Source organism: Chamaea fasciata, unplaced genomic scaffold (genome assembly GCF_029207755.1).
Source record: "Chamaea fasciata isolate MVZ Bird 193981 ecotype frontalis unplaced genomic scaffold, bChaFas1.0.hap1 SCAF_12, whole genome shotgun sequence".
Lineage (NCBI taxonomy): Eukaryota > Metazoa > Chordata > Aves > Passeriformes > Sylviidae > Chamaea > Chamaea fasciata.
The window spans coordinates 23,389,292-23,395,201 of record NW_027094097.1 but is presented as its reverse complement, the minus strand read 5'-3'; the positions used below and the strand labels follow the sequence as shown (position 1 = coordinate 23,395,201).

The 5,910-nt window shown below is 39.6% G+C and overlaps 1 long non-coding RNA gene across 1 annotated transcript; it reads right to left on the bottom strand.

The window, feature by feature from the left end:
- Positions 1-557: 557 nt before the first annotated feature.
- LOC136295864 (uncharacterized) lies at positions 558-4,372 on the bottom strand. Its single transcript, XR_010722818.1, has 4 exons — positions 4,301-4,372; positions 3,179-3,266; positions 2,787-2,904; positions 558-2,213 (listed from the first exon to the last, which is right to left on the bottom strand). It is a non-coding gene; the product is annotated as an uncharacterized lncRNA (long non-coding RNA).
- Between the last annotated feature and the right edge of the window lie 1,538 nt (positions 4,373-5,910).

Genomic DNA, 5,910 nt, shown 5'->3' with positions numbered 1-5,910 from the left:
ATCAACCAGGGTTTGCCCACAAGCAAAAAGCCCTCCAATAAAAGTGAGGTAGAATCTGGATGCATTTTGGGGTGTTATAAATGGAATGCAAGCATGTCCACACCCAAGCTAAGCAAAGGGTTGCACACCATCCCTTTGTCCCAGTGCAGCCCAGGATTATTTATTTAAATCAACAACAGGGCATTGGTCTGAAAACCAACAACTTTTGGAAAGCAGATTAATTACACCAAAAAAATGGCACAAGTTTGAAAGTGCAGCCACATCCTCATGCCTTCAGAAAAAGTACAAGTTCATGAATTTTTTTGTGTATTATGTTTTCTAAATATTTCTTGGATCCAGATGAGAAAGAGAGCGACTCGCAGTGATAATCTGATCAGACATTGAATTTCTATTAATTACTGCAATTGTTTTGTGTGTTCATCTCATGAATTAAGCATTTTTTGCCTAGATTCTGATTATTTTCCACCTTTCATTACTAATGCACTATCAAGTCATTTTCAAAAAAAAGCAAGACTGAAAAACATTTATCATCAAGGAGGTGTATTTATTTATTTATGAATTTTTTGAGCACAAAGGTAATGAGAGCACTGACAAATTTAATGTTTCATTGACAAGTTACTTTGAATTTCAGAATATACAAGTATTTAAAACAACAATTAACTCCTAAGTGTTTTGGCATGCCAAAGAAAAATGAATCATGCATAAGTACTAATAAGGTTTCCAGTCTGTCAGTTCTGCTTTCTCTGCTTCTCCCATGACTAAAGTTTGGATTGATTTGATTCATTTTTAATTTTTAGGTATTTCCTTTGATGTGATGAATCACAGGCACAGGTACCAATATCTGTTCACAGGCTATGCTCAGGGGGATGCACTGAACAACTTGGGCTGGTGGGAGCTACCCCTGACCAGGCAGGACTTGGGACAAGAGGAATTTTGGAACTCCTTTCGAACTCAGGTCACTCCAGGATTCTGTAACCCATTCCACAATAAAGTCTTTGAGTGATATTTACCTAAGGATTCCTTACTAGGCAATGACACAGATTGGATTTCCAGGGCCATTTCATGAGCAGGAGATAATGGTGATGATTTTCTAATCCAAACCAGTTTCCTCATTCAATAGTATCTCATAATCACACACACACACACACAAAAGTGCAAATGTAACCAGAATTATGGATTCTTTGATTAATGGAGACCAGAAGAATTCCATTGGGAATTTCTTTTTGTGCATGTAAGTCATTGAATAATTCAGAAATTATTCAGGAAAGACTACTCCACTTAACAAGTCCTGGAGTGATCCGAAAGAGTAGCAGAGATTATCCTGAAGGATAATTAGACATTTTAAATGATAAAATTAACATTCCAAAGCATAGATGAGGGCAGTAGTTAGCAAAGCAACTGGAATTTGTTGGAGTCATGGAAGAGCTGTTATATGGATGTCTTATATGCAAAAAGCTAGAAGTTTTATTGTTATAGATAGTAATCTTCAGAATTGTATTGTTATTAATGTAAAATATGAATTCTCCTCTGACAGTGGGTGGTGGATGGCCCTTGTTTCCTGCTGAGATTGTCCAAATATGACTGGAACTTGTATATATATAGACTTTGGGAATATTAAATATCAGTTATTTGGGTAGCTCTGGTCCAACATAGCAGAACAATTCGATATTTTAGCTCCTCATTTGCACTGTGGCTAACAACAGAAAATAATGGGAAACATTCTGGGGAGTTCACAACAAGGAAAAATACTGAGTTCAAAAGAATTGTGTATTAAAAGAATTATAAATTAATAAATAATTTAATTAAAAATAAATTTATTAATTTAATTATGCCTCCTCTCTCTCCACCTCCAGATGAAGATACTGCACAAAAATTTATTTATTTTCCACATGTGCAGTGTCAGGGTCATATCCAGACCCAGTTTCTCCAGAGGAAGCAAGGGATTATTGCACAGGATAAGCAATTTTTTTCCTACTAAAAATTATTTACATTGTAAATAGTCATAGATGTTAAAAAATAGCAAATGTGGTGTGAGGCATTTTTGATTCCATTCTGAAAGTGGGAAGGTTCACCTGGGGAACAATTCTGATTTGTCCTCCACAGATGAGGGCCCCAGTTCCTGAGAGGTGCTACGGGGCTGTGAGGAGATGCTGCTGTGAGAGTTGTTTCAGCTGTCTCTTGTCCATAGCTCGGGTGTATTTAAGAGGAAAATCCTGTAATTAAAAAAAAAAAAAAAAAAAAGAATTAGCTGATGATAAATATTTTTTATCTCAAAGAACAAACACAAACATTCAACTTCTTAATAACAGCTATAAACTTCTAAACCTGCAAAGCTGATATAACTTTAAGGATGGGAGATTGTGCTTCAGTCTGAGTAGTTTGGTTTTCTCGTTATTTACTTTAGCAGGGCATTTACTCTGAATTCTGCCAAAAATAGCAGAGGAAGAGAATGGGGTAAGAGATATCTCATCTGTAGACAGGTGCTGACACATCAACTGCAAATGTGTACAGAAATACACTTAACAGTGCATTTGTAATGGGAATTTGTTACATTTAGTTTGTCTTCATATTATAATACTCTGATAAGTATAAATTCTCTCATTAGGATTGTGGAAGATCCATTACCACCCATTTCCAAACTTTCTTCCAGACAACTTTATTTTTTTGCTATTTAATTCTACCCTTTCAACAGTGCAGAATTTTCCCAATTTGTAAATTCTAATTTTGTCTCCTTCTGATGTCACCTCCTGAAAAAAAATTTCTGTTTCTGTGAGGCACAAGGTTACCAGTAGCTTTGATGTGTGTATTCCAAGTCCTCTTGTCTGAAGACAGTCTGCCAGCAGAGTTTAAGGATGACGGTGTTTCATTACAAGGCCTTTGAAGTTCCTGAGGTACCACAAATGGCTGTTATTGAGAATTTGCCTTGATTATTATTTTTCCTGCTGGACTTTTAAGCCATACAATATCAGCTTTCTTTCAACTTTGCTGCTTAGTTCCTTTTATGGTAAAGCTTAATAGAGTGACCACATGGAGCAGCTGAAAGGCTGCCAAGTGTTTAAATGACAAGGTTATAAATACAGAGACAGCATGGGAGTTTTTCCCCCACTTAATGTATAGTGCTGTTGGTTTGAGCCAAACAGACAATAAATCAGAATATATAACTTGTTTTGTCACTCACTTCATAGGTTTTTTATATGAGGAGGGTATCTTAGTGCAGTACAGGGAAATACTTGCAGTTTGGGGAGGGATTATTCCATGGAGGACACCTGTGAGAACCAAAGCAAAAGTTAGACTTTGAGTTTTGTTTTACAGCAAGTTCCTACCAAAACTCAGTGGCAAAGGCACATCCCTTCTTCCTCAGCTTTGGTGCTGAGCCTCAGGCTGTCCTCAGCCATGACCTGCTCTTGTGGGTGGAGAGGAGCTGCCTTCTCTTTTCCGTTTTCTGCTGCAAGTGGGAAGGATGCTCCTTCCTCCACTTTCCAGTGTGCCTGGAAATAGAGATTTCATGGCTCAACTCTCCCAAGCAGCAATCTTTGCTTGCTCTGGTCTGTGTTCTCCTGCAGCTCTTGTAGTTCTCCCAGAGCACATGAGGAGACAAGGCTCATTCCCGTCACTGCCTGGACACTCAAGCACTTTGGGTTGGTAGGAATTAAATTGCTTGTGTGAGCATCAGAGGGAGGAAAGCAGAGCAAATACCTTGCACGTGGAGGGAAAGTGATGCTGCTTATGAAAGCTGTTTTCCTTCTTCAGTAATTACAGCAGAAGAGATTTAAACCTCTAGAAAGCAAAATCTTCACCTGCTCAGGTCTGTATGTGCCATCTGCACCTTTGCTCTGTTAATGCACTGTGATTTTTTTGTTATCTGGATTTTATGGTTCTGTTTAATAGGAAACTTGTGGATGTAAAGGCCTGGTGTTCTATCAGTAGGATTAATTAGAAATATATTAAAGTTTTTCTGGTGGTTTTTTTGTTGTTGTTGTTGTTTTGTTGTTGTTGTTTTTTGTTTGGTTTTTTGTTTGTTTGGTTTGGTTTGGTTTGGTTTTTTTTCCCAGAAGGAATTGGTTTTTCTCAGCCACCCACTGCTGGAGGAGAGCTGCCCTACCCCAGAAACACAGCTAAGGCAGAACTAGCACTCCTAAAAGTAGTAATTTGAATTATTTGCAAACAGATAGCCAGAAACACAAACACTTTCCCTTAAAATCATCATTTATCCCTTTGGCTGCCAATACTCCACTGCACACATCTTTGCTGCTCTATGTTAATAACATCAACTGAAAGGACTTAGAATGTCAGCCCTTACCTGCTGCACTCCACAGGTGAGCTGCCAGCTGGGCTGTTTGAGGGAAGCCTTGTGCTTCAAGCATTAGGTCTGGGCTCTGGAGAGTTGTGTTCCTACCAGGGTTTTGCCTTAGATTTCTTGTATGACCTTGAACAAATAACACTCCCACAACCTCAGCTGCCCATCTGTTAACACAGGCGTGGTAATTATGATGGGAACGAATTTCACTATGTAACAGTTCTAAAGGTTGAAGACCCTTCATCAGAAGTGTGGTTCAAGCTGTGGCCCTGGAGACAGATTCCATCTGAGAATAGAATCTCACAGGGTGGTAGAGGACAAGGTGCTTTCTGTGGTGTGATTGCTGAACTGCTAAAGAGTGGCAGGAACCTTACAGCTGGGCTCAAACCATTCTGTTAATTTATTTTTATTTTTCAGAAGTCCCACACTGGCCATCCCTGTCCCATCTCTTGACATGACCATTGTACTGCTGCTTCCCCTGGAGACACAGCATAAGTTTTCTCCAGGAAGCTCATTCCAGCTATTATATCACCATGTTTTCCTCTGGCCTTTCTTTGCTTCTGAGTGACTCTGAAAATTGCCTATTTCTATAGCTGCAGCTCTTTACATCACAAAATGAACTTTTTTAGCTGTTTAGTGCATCTGAGTACTTTGGGGGTGTGCAGCCTTTATTAGACGAGCTGCTGCCTCATGGGAACCAGAAAGACAACAGGGACAGAGCAAAGGAGCCAGGGCTCAGAGCTGACACGTGAATGCTCCATACACACAGAGCAAACACACCTGTAATTGTTAATCACCCTGCACACCCAGCTGTTAACATGCCTGAACTGAACAGTCACTGGCCAGATTGTTCTCTTTAGTGAGAGCCTGGCTCTTCTGTCTTTCCCCTCATCCCAGAGGGAACCTGCCTTGCACAGATTAGTGCTATGCTGCCCAAATGTTCACCCTCATCATGTCCTGCATGCACTGGCCAGTGCATCCTGACTCACTAGGGGGTGTGTAACTGCCATGCAGTGAAACCATCCTAATTTCAAGTATTTTCTTTCCAGTTTCCTATGAATGGCCTTCACTATAAGCATTATTTTTGTTTTCTAAGGAGAACTTTGGCAGCATTACAGCATTTTTGTCTGCGTTTATCACTGAAGTATCACCATGGATGTCACAGGTCTGGCAGCCCAGAGCAGAAGGAAGGTGGTCAACAGGCCCCTCACCCCAAATTTCTTTAAAAATGTGTTATATTGGAGAAGGACGAGGAAGGGAGGTGGACAGTGAACAGGTTCTGGAAATGTCCTGGGTCCACAGGTGAAATCACATCTTAGATGATATGAATTAATTAAATTTAGTTTGTCTCTAACCATTCTACAGTACTCTGGTAGGTGTAAGTTATCTCATTTGGATTGTGGAAGACCCATTGCTATTGATTTCCAAACTCTTCCAGAGCAGTAGAGATGTTCAAGGAGATGATGTGACACACTCTATCAAAATGCATTGTATGGAGGATGGAGACTCCCTCACTGTTCTCAAAAAATGTTTTTGTGTGATTGGTGCTGTGCTGCCATTTTATCTCCCTTTTATGTGAGTAAGAGAACAAAAAGTTTTCCTTAGTCAAGTGT